This window comes from Drosophila guanche, unplaced genomic scaffold, assembly GCF_900245975.1.
Source record: "Drosophila guanche unplaced genomic scaffold, DGUA_6, whole genome shotgun sequence".
NCBI lineage: Eukaryota > Metazoa > Arthropoda > Insecta > Diptera > Drosophilidae > Drosophila > Drosophila guanche.
In genome coordinates, this window is record NW_022995744.1 from 11,900,115 (window position 1) to 11,914,654 (window position 14,540).

The window sequence follows — 14,540 nt, forward strand, 5'->3', positions numbered from 1 at the left end:
CATATGCCTTTTAGTTATCTCCCGTGCCACTGCCACACTCGGCTTGTCCTTGCCTGCCTGCCTGCCTGCCAGTCTGTTGCTTAGCGTTTTTGATAGAGCCAGCCAGCCAGCCTGTCTGTCTGTCTGTCATTCACTCTGTTTGCTGTCTCTCTCTCTCTCTCTCCCACTATCTCACTCTCTTGTTCTCTTTGTCCGCCTGTCTGTCTGTCCCACTGTTTGTCTAGGCAGCCATTTTGACTGTGTGCTGCTACTGCTGCTGCCGCCTCTGTCCATTGTTTTTGCTGTTCTGCTCGCGCGCGTTCTCTTCTGTTTTTTGTTGCCTGCCGCCTGCTACCACATTTCTAATTGAATTGCTGGCTATGTAAACGCGTCTGACACGAACAGGCGGGCTGCCTTTAGCTGCTATTGGAGGCTCCCATACACACCACACACACAGCCAACAGGACGCCAGGACACAAGCACCGGTAAGGGCATGGGTACGGGTACCGGTACCCCAGAACCAGGACCCATAATCGAATTAGATAAGTTAATAACTTGATAAAAAGTTACAGCATGCTCGATTCCTGCTGTTGTTGCTGTTCGATGTTGATGGCTGGCTGCTGCCTTTTGTCGTCCAAACGTTTGTCGTTCATTGTTTGTCAGTTGTCGCCGTCAATAAATGCCAAAATGGAGTTGCCAAAACAAAATTTGAATAGAGAAAAATCAGGGGCTAATAAAAACATTGAAATTTGATATTTTTATCAACATTTTTATCCAAACACAAACATAAAATGTCTGAAAACATATGAAAAGCGAGAAACAACTTTTGGGCTTGTGTCGGGGAGCCAAAAAATAAAGCCAAAAGGCAGCAAAAGGAGGAAAAAAATCAAAGGGAGGGAGAAAATGTAGCGAGAATTATTTCCTGAATTATTAGCCTCGTTATGGCAGGGGCGTGGCATAATTTACGAGCCACCAACCAACCAGTCCAACCAACCGTTAGCACCTCAATGGAACACATGGTTTTGGCTTTATCGATTTTGCTGCTCAATTTATGCATGCTATTTGCGGCTCGACTGCGACTGTGGCTATGCGGACATATGGCCTTAAGGTACGTGATGAGCAGACCAAAACTTCCGGCATCTTTTGGCCACTTAAAGCTGTTCGTTCGGTTTGGTTCAATCAGGATACGGGGGGATAAGGTAGAAGGCCACAAGCACCAGACTGACACTAATCAGTTCAAAGCACATTGACCCACTTGGCCAAAAGGTGACAGGGAATGGGAAAGCCAACGCGGACGCACCACACCCATCAAATGTAGACACAATGAAAGACGAGGGAGTGAGTGTTGGGGGCGTATGCAAACCACAATAGACGACAAGGCAAGCCGACACTCTGAGCCATATGGTGGGGAGACCCGCATTGACAGCTCTCCACCAGTTGTCCAGCAACGGGCTGCATTTTAATGAGTTTATTATGCGAAAGGAGCGAGGGCAAAGCAAACATATTTAGCCCGTTTGTGCGATAAATTAAACAGCAAGGAACCAACGCGTCCCACCCCAAACTAGGTCGGGCACAACACAATAATGATGTGTGCAGAAGTGGACAGTGCCTGGAGGGACTTGCGAGTCCCTCTGTACTCCACAGTCATCCATCTGTCCATCCAACCAGCCAAATCGAGACAAAGCAATAAGCTTACCTGCATAGTCTAAGGTCCGTGCCTTCAGGCCATTATCCTGAGCTCATTAAAGGCAGCAGCAAATCGCTTTAAATGTGGTTGTTGCTGCTTCAACTGTTTTCCCCTGGAAATATCCAGCAAAGCTCGTCAATAAATTCAGTGCGAATTCCAAGGAAACGAAAATCTTTTAAGCATTTCACCCTTGGCGAATGAATGACCGTGAATTTCACTTTGGCTTCCCGCCGCATCGGCCACCAGACAAAAGTAATATTTATGTGTTGTGTGTGTCCGTCCGTCCAGAAAGGGAAAACCCAAAACGAAAAAAATTGGGCCAAGTTTTTAATAAACACGCAAAAGTTTTTGGCACGCACACACACACACACTCGCAGGCAGACGAATACATGCATACAATATGTATAAATTTATATTATTGCACTGACAAACAAGTGTTGGGAGAAAGAAAGCCAAAAGAAATTCAATGCAAGAGAATAGAGTGGCAATTTGGTGTGGCTTCGTGTGTGATGTGTGGCCGTGTCTCTCTAGCACTAAAAAGTGGCCAAGTCTCTTCGCCTTTGGCTTATTAAATTAGTGAGCGCACTCAACTCGAACGGGTACGGCACCGGCAACAGCAGCGGGACACACAGCTGAAACGGATGTCTGGCATATACAAACTTTTTCAATTTCCTGCACCGCTCCAGAGAGAGGGATTCATATGTGTGTGTGTGTGTGGATTTGCGAGTGAGCGACGTGTCATACCGCACGGTTTTTAGTGGCTGCCATTTACCTGAGCAGCATTTTGCAATGGCTTAGCTTAACGCTGCCATTGCCAAGCCAAGCTAAGCCAAGCCCAGCACACAGAGTCCTCAGCCCCCAGTCCCCAACTCTCCATACCGCTTTCTGTTTCCAGGTCAACTAGTGGCTTATCCTGTCCCGCGTTTAACTTTGGCTAAGTCAGGGGAAAAACAAGGAACAGAAAAACCAACGGAAATTGTGGGGAAGGCCGAGCCACTGACCATCTAAATACATACATTCATATACATACATCAGGTAGCGGTGCGACCACGCTTACACATATTGTATCCCATTTATTTCTGGTAATTTACTTTGATTCATCGATTTTGTAATATATACGTGGTGTGGGATTAGATGAACAAAGAGCCAAAGAGAAACACGAACTTATTACACTGACATTGAGGGTATTACAGGTTTTATATGATATTTGGCAGTGAAGGTATTCCGCAAGAGAGGCACCTTTAATGCCTGATTTCTAGTTAATTATGCTCATTTAATTGGCATCGCTGCTTTAATCCTTAGTGGATGAGGCGAAGTGACTCACTTGAATGTTCGATCAGTTAGCTGATGGATGAGTTGGCAGAGTGGCAATTCCTTCTCTCTAAAGGGTATTTCCGTTTCGTTTAGCTCTCTGCCTGCACACAGCCCATTCCTTATATCCGCAAGAGGACGGGTGCTGCGAGTATATGTATTATTTTTTGGTGTATTTTATTTTTCCCTGGCCATGCATCAAAATGTTTCCCCCAACCGTTGGTTTGGGTGTGTTTGTGTCGAAATCTGATTGAGTTATTGAGCTAAAATTTCATCGGGCTTCCATTTACGAGTAAATGTTCCTGTTGTTGTTCTTGCTCGCTGCTGGCTGCTGGCTGCTCTCTGCTCTTTTTCCAACAATTGTGCACATAACAATAATAATAATAATCGTATACTTTTATGTGGCAGATAGAAGCCGCCTCGGATTCCGAAAAGATGTGTAGCACTGGATTAGGGTTTAATGCGTGCTCTGGGCGCAGAGCCGGCCCCTGCTGAAAGGCTTTAATGCGATTTGTAAATATTAATCACACGCCATGTTGCACTCAGTCGAATCAGAGCAGATACTAATGCAGGGAACCTTTTATGAGAAATGCCATAGGTTGCAGAAAAACGAATGACTCTCATTTGACAGTGGGCCGACAGACATTGAAATTGAAATATTAATAAATTAGCAAGAGCTGAATGGGAGGTACAAGCGGTACAAGTACAGATGAAGACAGACAGCCGGGAGGTGCAGGCACTGCTGTTCAAGGACATTTCACTTATTGGATGCTCGAATCAATGACCAAATAACAACGGACGCCATTAACAAAAGTAAACACACACCCCTACACAAGAGTATCCTTACATTTATCCTGGCTGTCTGTGAAGGTAAAAACAATCGATGGACAGCAAACACAGCAGGAGTAGCAGGGGGCGAGGCGGAGGAGGATGGCACACAGTCTGACTGACAGACAGGACTCGCAGGGCTGGCTGACTGGCTCCCAAAGGGCAATTCATTGACAATTTTCCCAGCCGGAGCATGGAAGTTTTTGGCACCTGATTGGGGGTATGGTTGTGGGGGCGTGTGTGTGTCCTCCCTCTCGGGCCGCCAGTCCACGTCTGCAAGACATGTCATCCTACTCCCTCGTACATGTGTAGGAGTCGCTCTTCGAAGTGGAGCGACTAGCTGTTGGGTTTATTGTTTGCAATTTGTTTTTAGCTGCCCGAACAGAACTTTTGTTTTTATAGCTCAACCTGAGGCTACAATCCAGTGGGCACGGGCACGCCCTTTGGGCTAAAAATAAACCAGAAATCGTCCAAGACGTGCTCTATTTATAGCCCACAGGCAGAGGTCGGCCAGGGTGCTTAGCATATAGAGACGATATAGCACTAACGGCGTCTCCAACAAACTAATGCCGATTGTGGCTTGAAGCGTGGCTGCTTTCGCATTGACATTTAAGCTGCCACAAATTGCTTTTCTGTTGCGCCTATACTCCTTTGTTCCTGCCACACACACTCACACCTCCACACATGTTTTGCCTTACCTTCTATTTGCTTGCTTCTAGCTTTCGTTCCACCTTCATCTGTGTTTCTGTTTCCCTTTCGGTTGTTGGGGCATTCGTCTGTATGCGGCTTATCGAACGAATTTACATAACGAAAAATGAAATTTCCAAATTATAACAAATTGAATTTTCCCCCCAAAAAAAGGTAAAAGGGAAAAGGAATCTCCTGCTCTAAATATTGACATATGCCAGGGATGCCAAATGGAATGTCTTAAGAGATTTACATGAGAGATATATGGGATGCAAAAAGTATTATAGTTTGATGGGAATATTTTTAAATTGGATTACAGATAATATTCCATTTGCTTAAAGAATTATTATAAGTATTAATAAATGAGATAATTAATATTATCAACCATAAAATGATATAAAAATGGTCCAACCATCGTCCCACATTATGTATTCCTTCTCTTGTTCAATAGTTTCCGACAGAATTCTCTTGGAATCAGGTTTTTGGTTGAATGGCTCGACAATCGCTGCTGCTGTTGCTGCTGTTGTTGCCCTGTGCTGTCTGCTGTGCGAACCAGTTCCAATCGGATGCACCCTGCAGTCCTTGTACTCCAATCAGTCACCCAAGCTACGTGTTCCAGGTCCTCGACATGTTTCGATGTTCTGTTCTGCCAGTTGTGCGAACAGTTCTTGGCTACTGAACGCTACAGCTGCCTTCTGCATTGTGTTGTGTCGTCTCCTGATCGGCAAACGCCATTTCTTTGCCATGCCATTCGACAGGCTCAACTTCCACCTCCGTGGAGCTCCTTCCGCCGCTGCGGCTGCGAGTCCTGGGCTGCGTGCTTTTTTCTGTATTTATGCGTTGATGTTTTACGTGCCCAAAATACCAATACCCTCGGAATACACGCCGTATGTGCGATGATTGTACGTGTAAAGTTTATATTGTGTAAATGCCGGGAGAGTCGGCAGACAGAGCATGGCAAAAAGCAAAAGGGAGCACAACGCCGCCTGGCGCTGGCCAAAAAAAAAGAAAGAATGTAAATGCTGTATGTATGACCCTGGAAAAGGGTTAGCCTCCCCTCGCACACAACAAATGAATTTATGTGGTTATTCTGTTTCTGTTTCTGGTTCTCTTCCGTTGTAAAAGGTATTCGATTTCATTCGTCAAATGCAGAGAATGAATTTTAGTGCTCTGTGGCTTTGCTTTTCTCATTTCCCATTTCCTATTTCCGTTCTCTGCTCTGCTCTGTGTTTTTTCTCTGTTTCGTTGTTATTAAAGCATGTCACAATATTGACGCTACCCATTATCAAAAGCTTTTAGTGCAAAAATACAGCTGGCAATGGCATTTAGCCAGGTCCCAGGACCGAACTCCACATTCCCGACTACGTTCACGTCCCCCGTGGGCTACTATGCCAACCAACAAAATAGCGAGAAGGGGAACAGTCGACCCTTTGACAGTTCTGTCATTTGGAGCGTCCCGTCGCTGCGTTGCACATTTCCATCTGTGCATTGTTGTGCCCCTCATGGCACCAGCAGCAGCCACACTTGCTCTTGCCTGCCCTCGAACCCCATTGGATGGTCAACGTGTAGAACTGACTATCTGCTCGCCAGCAGAGAGCTTTTCCATTCGTTTTTCCTTTTGGCATGTGCAATTGCCTAGACGGACAGGACAGCCAACAGCATCAGCAACAGCAGCAGCATTCACGACAACAACGAACGACATTGTGCGACGTGCGTTCTGTAGTTCGCTCTCGCTATCGCACCGACTGTGTGTGGCTTTGATTTGACTTGCAGTTGCCAATTCAAAAATGTTTTTGCAGTTGCAAATACACAAGCCTTAAATCCTACATTCGGACAGGGGATACAAACGCCCGACAGCTTTTGCTTGATTTAATTTCAGTTATGAGAGAACATTAATTAACGGATTTAAGTTGAACATTTATTCATAAGCAAACAATCTAATTGGGTTCACACTAAAGCCTCAAATATCTAACTTTTGGACACATTAAATCTGCATTTCTTAAGAAATTCAAGTCTCTGCTTAGAGATTTTGGAAAAGTTAAACCCCGAAAACTTAAACAGCCTAAAGGCAAGGCAATTAATGGCCTAAAAAACGTACACAAAATGGGAGTCGTGCTCTCCTAATTTAGTTTATTATTCTGTCGGACTTGAGTGCGTGAAATCAACTAACGGAAACGGATACTCATGCAACCAGAGCGGAAATGTAACGGTGCCTCGAGATGGAACACCCAACCAAAAAAACAAAAATAAACCCAAAAAAAAAGGGACCCAAATCAACACCCACGAATCCAGGCGCAGACAGGGTCGTGTGCCGTGTCGTCAGGGTGGGGTGGGGGTGACAAACATTTCTAGCATTAAATTTATGTACATGTCATTTGGGGGGCGTCGTATACGTAACGTTGACTAGAGGGCATTTGCTTCTCCTTTTTCCTTCTTCTCCTTTTCTTGGCCGTAAAGTGTTGGGCCAATGCTCTGGGTTTACCTGTGTACAGGCCCGAAATTTAATGGCATTGCTTAAAAATATATTTGTTAGCTGCTGTCGGCTCTGCTGCTGCTTCGCCTTAAATCCACACAAATTAAGCCCTAAATTAGAAAGCCATCACTCGAAGTAATTGCCGGGCCGATTCTTTTGGTTTATATCCTTGGTTTTTATCTTTGCAGTCGCAGCATTAGAGGACGTGCCGGGCATGCCGAACGGGCCATAGCCTGAGTCCCCCAGTTTCAGGCCACAGTCTTAGCCACATCCACAGAGCAAGCATCGGCAACATCCGCAGCGAGGAGCAGTAACATGATGTAGGAGACGACGACGACAACGTTCTTGTTGATGATGCGCCTATGCCATCGAATTGTCTGCCTTTTCGGTATGTGTGTTTTAAAATTTCATTTTTATTCCCCCCCCTTTTTTTTATTTTCCATGCAGTGCCATTGTCTGTCCCACATGAAACTTTAATTTTATTTTTGCATAATTCTGTAGGTGTCTGTGCGGCAAAATGCTCGTTAAACAGTAGGCAGTCCGCAGCGGCTGGCTGGCACACATGGCCCCCCAGGAATGTGTCCGTTTTGTCAAATGCTTTTTCTGTTTTAAATTTGAGGCAGCCACCGTTTGGCGAAGCCGGCGTCGCACCGGCAACTGGGGACATCACGGGGATGTGATCCAATGAGAGTTCAGTAGAGCCAAGCGGGGTGGACTGTGGACTGCGGGGTTGTGTGTGTTTTTGTGTGGGATGACAGTGACACCAATTATGCATAATTTTCATGGCAACCTCTGGGCCGGAAGCAACGAACAGCAGCAGCAGCAGCAACTACCATAATAACAATAGAAAACTTTATTAATCATGCATAACGATTTTAGGCTGCGCAGATAATAAACAGGAAATTTATTTTTATGATTATTATTGCTGGTACGCAAATGGTCAGCAAAAAAGAGAGAGCGGGCAGAATTATGCCTAGAATTATTTCATTAGTTGAATTAGGGAATTATTTTTGATGGTGCGAAAGGATAACAGGCGGTTATTTTAGGTGAACATTATAGATTGGATCGATAGATCACACAATTGATGCTGGCCATGGGTCTTCTGATAAATCAATTTTTGTAACAACTTTACAAAATAATTTGCACATTTTTGTTTGGTTTCTTTTCCTAATATAGAAATTCTTGCCTTCTTTCTTCTTTTTTTTGCCCCTTGTATGTTATTATTATGTGCCCTTTGCCATGCCCACAAACAAGACAGAAACATGCACCCCAGCAACGCCCATACCCCAAGAGAGTGGTTGATCATCTGGAGCACTGCTCATCCTTTGGAGTCTTGTATGATAATTCTTTTCGTTTCTGTGGTGCCCCCGGACTGACCACAGTTTTAATGCCTTTTTCATTGTCTTTTCATCGTCATCGCCGTCGCAAATGTCGGGCCTCATGTCTGGTCACGCCCTTGGTGGTCTCTCTGTCTGTCCGTCCGTCTGTTTGTTCACATCCTTGCCAGGGCTCAGAGCACAGAGCCTGTTCCCTTTGCATGCCCTCGCAGCGGAGAAGGAGTGACAGTGGGGCACTAGAGTGGCTCAGGCAAATTGACGTCATGTCATCAATCAATCTTGCTGCAGAGCTTGGGGCCGCCACACGACAACGCATCATCACAGTTTTCTTTTCTGTGAAAAATTTCCTTTCACTTGTGCTTTAATCTAAGCTTTAAATTTTACTTTTTGGACAGTTTGTTTTTTTCATTAAAAACTTCCCCATTTTTATTATGAATGGGAAAATGAAAGGCGGCCTTTAACTGCAGTTTGATTTATGATTTTTTAATGAGCAAACCTCGCTGGTCCAGGCTGTTTATTTTCTGGAGCATTGTCTGTTCGAGAGGGCCAGCAGCAGCTCGGGCGTGAAACCAGCGCAATATTTCTCTGGCTCTGAGGGCGATGAAGGGTTCAAGGGCATTGCATTGACCTTTTTCGCTATAAATATTCAAAGAGCGTACAGAGAGCAAGAGAAAGAGCCCATGCACATTGTACAATAAATAGAAAATAACAAAACGAATGGCGTTTGGGTGCTGTTAAATTTTAATTGCGTCGCAGGACTCCCCACCCTTCGTATGCGTTGTACATGTGACCAGGAGAAATTGTCGCTGCTAATTTCCCATTTAGCCCCGGCTCGGCTTCATCTTCCCCTTCGCTTCTACTTGCCACATCCATCGCCTGCTGCTGTATTCCTGTGTTGCTCTGTTTTATTGCTCGGTTATTTTAATTAAAAACTTTGCTCAGCTGACAGTACCAATTGCTACAAGAGTACCCCTTCCCTCCCTGCCACTTCCCTTTGGCATCGCATCTTTGCCTCGGCTTTGGCTCAAAGTTTTCCGCGCATTTTGGCCGCCTCGAGGCAGCGTGTGGCATGCAGACAACAAGCCTGTCGAGCAAGAGCTACTTTGTGCAAGTATCTGCTTTGTCCCAGGCCCCATCTCCTTCGAGGACTTTTGCTATTTTTATGCCGCTAAGCTGCCATTAAAGCCATATGCAAAATATGGCCATGTTTTGCCATCTTTTGTCTTTTGCCACTCTGCTATTCTGGGTGTGTTTTTATTTGCTTACCACTGCTCTGGCCCTCCTTCTCTCCCTGATGTCACCTTGTTGATGGTGTTGACGGTATTCGGAAACAAAGCGGCGCAAAGCGAAGGTCCTAATCCCGCTTAACGTTCTGTCGACAACATCACTTGGGGCAACCATCAGATGCTCCGCCAACACATCACTCAGCCACTCGTCACATGAAATACACGACGGCTAATATTATGAAAAAATAGGTACACTCGAATAAAAAGCGGCTTAAAGCGAAATGGGGTTGGCGGAATGCCTCCTTCTGTCAACACAAGTCTGTCTGTAAGTTCAGGTTAAATATAACCGTGGAAATAATCCAGAAAAGTCAAGAGAAAAATTGATTGGAAAAAGTGTGAGGAATTTTTCCCTGCGGTCTGAACCTGAACTTTTTAACCAAACCAATTAAAGATTAAACTTCAAACTATACCTCATAATTAGCCCACAGAATGTTTGGTAATGCCTGGCATCCTGGAAATTTCCTCTGGCCCCCGCTTCCTGTTGCATGGCCCGCCAACACTTTTTTAATTACCGAGCGTTTAAGCATACAAAAGCGGGGAAAATGTAGTACACAAAAAAATATACACGTTCACAGCAAAACGCAAAAGGGAAGGGCCGGAGGGGAGGCAGAATGCAAAAATGTATGCATGAGTGGGTAACACGGCGTATGCGTGTTTTGTGTGTGTGCACTTCGCATACGTCGTAAATAAGCTGTATGAAGCGCCTATAATTGTAGACCTTGGCGAATAAACGCAGGATAGGCGAAACAGGAAAAAGGGGGGAATACCTGGCAATGGCCAAACAAAGCAAAAAAAAAAAGGCCAATGGCAATGACGTCGCAGTGTGGTCATAACAAGAAAATAAAAGAAGGCACAGAGATATATCGAGATGCCGATAGCGAGCAAAAGAGAACAGAAGCTGAAAAGCAATTTTTATGGTGTCCTTTTGCCAACACAGTAAAAATGAACTTAAAGCTGAAGTCAACGAGCTGGAAACGTTGAACGTCTGGCAAGACCATAACCCATCCTCACCTTTGACCCTCTCTCTCTCTCTCTGTCCACCCCCACCTATTTGTCGCTGTCTATCTGTCTCTCTTTATGCCCCATTGCGAGTACATTTTGTGCATTGAGCCGTTCTGGATTTGCTTGTAATTTGCAACAATGTGGAGTTGTAAAACTGCCACTGCTGCTGCTTCTGTTGCTGCTGCAAGAAGATGTCTTCGTTTTGGCTCCAGCTTTTGTTGTTTGACATTTCAGAGGCAAACAAAGCATCCCTAGACGCACACACGGGACACACATGAGGGAAGCCATGCTACAGAACCTCTAATCTATAGGGTTTACCCACACGCCATCCTTTGGATTTGATTGACGTCAAAGAACGCATCAAAGCGTGGAAGAACCTGTGAGAGAGCGCAGCAAGGTGACTTTCAAGTTCAGTGAGCACAGAGCACAGCTCCTGCAGGAGGAGAAGAAACTCTTCTTCGAGCAAAAAACTTGTATGCTCATGCATTAATTAACAGCATAAAGAGTTTATCGAAAGTTTACAGACTCAAATCCCCCCCCACTTTAGACGAAATTTGTGGCATCCCATCCATCGATTGTGAAAGGGCGAAGCGTGCTCGGAATTTGTAATTAATGCTGCAACCGGATACTGCTTCAGGGCCCAATGGATGTGCCACTTTGGGATTGTTGCAATGTCAAAGGCAACAATTAAATATTGGCTCTCGGGGCCATGTTGCGGCTCCTCTTCCACTCTTCCACTCTGCCGCTCACTCTCTCTCTCCCACTCTCTTTGCGGTCTGGCCACACTTGACAATTAGGCGACATAGAACACTCGCACAGTCACATTAATTATGCATGCTTTGTGTGTGTCGCTGTCTGTGGGCGAGTGCGTACGATGACACGCCTCGAATTTCCGGAGCGAGACAGACACACACACGCGAATTCCTCCTCTTTTGCCAAAAACACATTTTTGGTCCTCGCCGCAAATACATACACGAGACCGCTGGATCCCATGTCCTCTGAGTGGATGATTTGAGAGGAGATGGATATTCGAGCTTCGAGCTATGGGGTTTCTTCAAGGGTTCCGCCGACTTACTCTGCCGACTGCCTGACTCTCGTAATTAGGCATCATGGCTACGCCTCACATGGCGTACACGTAATTTGATAGTTTTAATTGGACATTCCACAGAGACACATAGAGAGCTGAAGTAGTGGTGGGGGCGACCTCTTCCTCCCCTCTATTCATGCCTTTCATATGGAAATTTTGATTGAAATGCCAGCCAATATTTAATTAGATCTTAAACTGAGCCACCACACACATACACACTGAAAATACACCTTGGCACACAAAGTTTTGACTTAAAGTTTCCCGCAAAAGTTGTAAGCTTCAGCCTGATCAGCCTTTTCTGAACTCTCTGCTGGGTTGCTAATTAAAAGAAGAATTTCCCAAAGGAAAACAGGCACTGGGACCCTGAACCCTGGGAAACGTTTGCTTTTACTGGCAATTAATCAATACGGGATTTGTTGGAGCCTTGAGTGCATTGAGTGCACAGTTTTTGAAGCGCCCTAACACTCCCGCCCCGCCTGCCTTTGTAATTAATAGCTGATGAGACGGCTGCAGACGGGCCGGATAATTGAATTTCTGTTGCACTTGCCCCGAAAATTTCGTGTGTGTGTGTGTTGCGCAGTTTGTGCCTTAACAAATTTAGCAATTTACCCGACAGGCAGCCAAGCTGGATGGCAGGCAGGCAGGTGACCCTCCTTGCTGAGCATTTATCAAAGGCAAGACAGTCCAGTCCTTGTGCTTCCGGTTTGGCACTTTTGCATGCTCGGGCCACATTACTCATGGCCTCCTTGGGCCGCTCATTGTGTGTGCCTCCCACAGTATTTGTCGTAACTCTTGTTGCTGTTGCTGCTGCTATTGCTGTTTGTCCAGCTCCAGCATCTTGTAGTGCCAACACACAAAAGGATCTGGTTTATTGCATTTGACAGTGGACCGCACGGTCTAAGGGAGTCCTTGTCCTTCTGCTACTTCTTCTTCTCAGGCTACATGCTGACTACAAATTGCCAAAGCAAACAAAGAGCTTGCTGAATGAAAGTGTGGAAAGTGATGCATATGCTGCACTCTGGTGATTTATGACGATGATGATGCCAATGCTGATGATGCCAATGCTGATGATGCGGAAAAACGAGAAGCTCAACGAGAGTGGCCGTGGGTGCCAATCCTGCGCTATGGATTTCTCTGTCCTTCTCTCTCCTCTCTCTGTTTTGCTCTGAGAAGTGCAAGGTATTTTTTCTGCATCGCGTTTCAGGCAATTCACGCTCATTTTATCAACTATCCGTTGCCTTGGATGCCTCCCCGTACTTAACTGATGTTTGACTGGTAATCTAGCAGCATTTTTGCTTTCATTTGCGAGGATTATTACTGACACTGGATGCCTGGGATACTCGTCATGCCATTATCCAATGGCTGGTGTCAATTAAATTACATTTTCCTCACAATTGTTGCACAGGCTCCAGCTTCAGCTCTCGCTCCAGCTCCAGCTCCGGCTCCTGCTCAGGTTTTTTGTTCTCCGGTGTCTCTTTTTTGCTGCCTGGCAGCTCGTGCATGAAGTAATTTATGTTTTTTCGCCACGCCCACTCACACACTAACACACACACACACGACTAAGCAAGACATTTGAATGCCGCACATTTGTTTGGCTCACGGTTTCTCGTATACTGTCCCCCCTTGCCTTCTGAGATGTCGAATCTGGCATATCTGCCACAATGTAAATGAGGTTTTTTTCCCTTCTGCTGGTTTTCCAGGTACCGCTTTTTTTCTGGAGTCCTCACCCGACCCCTGATCTTTAAAGCCACATATCATGTGGGGGGGACAGGGCAAAACAGGACAGGAGTGAAAATAAATTTTATGCCACAGCATGCGTTGCCGTTTGTTGTTGAGCAGCTGCTTTGTCATTTTCACGTACTACCCTTAACCTCCATACGCAGGTTTTTTTCCCCAGCCACCCCGTCCTGGGCCTGGGGTGAGCTTCAACCACATTAATCTGCTGGTTGCCTTGGAAAAACTTGGCTTGGCGGAAAAAAATGACATAAAGCGACATAATAATTTCGCCTTTGAAATTGCCTTACAATTGCTTCTTTTTTTACCCCGCAGCTCGCGTGTGTTTGAATGTATGTGTGTATAGAGGGGGATTCCTTTCCTTTGGGGATTTGTGCGCCAGCTCATATTTAGCGGTTTCTTTCTCCTCAAGAGTAAAAGGGTATACGGTACATGTGAGCTGCCCGAGTGGGGTATATGAATATGAATACGAATTAAACTTATGTACCTCCAAAGGTTTATTACAACAGTTGATGAATGCAGAACCCTATTCTGTAATGTATTCATATTCTTGTTTGTAGTACCCTTCCGGTAAGCGTATCTTAACTTCCACTGACTGAATCTCTGAAATTTTTTTTTCAATTTTCCATCTTCTTTTTTTTGGTTTCTCAACTTTTTCTGCACTGCAAGATGGTTGGCACAGGTGGGTGGGACTTATGAAATGCTTTTTAAATTGTGTTTGAATGTGTGTGCGTGTGGTAACCAAATCAACTCACAGAATGTGTCTAGAATTGACTGGAATATGGCAAAACCAACAGCGGGAAGGAACCCTCATGAAGGGACAGCAAAAGATAATTATAGAAGGGCACAAAGGGAAAAGGGAAGAGAACGCGCAACATTGTCACAGTTCGCGCCGGAGTATATTCCGGAAGTCACATTAGTGCAATCCACATTTAATTTAGTTCTTTCCGCCCCAAACCTTATAAGGGTTCCTGTCAGCACACTCATCCTCGTGCAGGAAACTCCGACGCACACACATATCGTATACGCAATCATTAATAAAAACTAAATAGGTTGAAGGAACAACGACACGGTTTGGCTCCTTCTTTATGGCATACATTAGTACTACCCCGATGGGGGCTTGGCTTGG

The 14,540-nt window shown here is 45.3% G+C and overlaps 1 protein-coding gene across 4 annotated transcripts in view; it reads left to right on the forward strand.

Moving 5' to 3' along the window:
• The window catches only part of LOC117580298 (BAI1-associated protein 3), a 53,087-nt gene that overhangs the window by 17,711 nt on the left and 20,836 nt on the right, over positions 1-14,540 (forward strand). For 3 of the 4 annotated variants that reach the window (XM_034266782.1, XM_034266784.1, XM_034266781.1), the window contains exon 2: positions 7,154-7,353. The exons of the other annotated variant lie outside the window; for it this stretch is intronic. The gene's annotated coding sequence lies outside the window, so the exon portion shown is untranslated. The remainder of the gene's footprint in view (positions 1-7,153; positions 7,354-14,540) is intronic. 4 annotated transcript variants of the gene reach the window in all.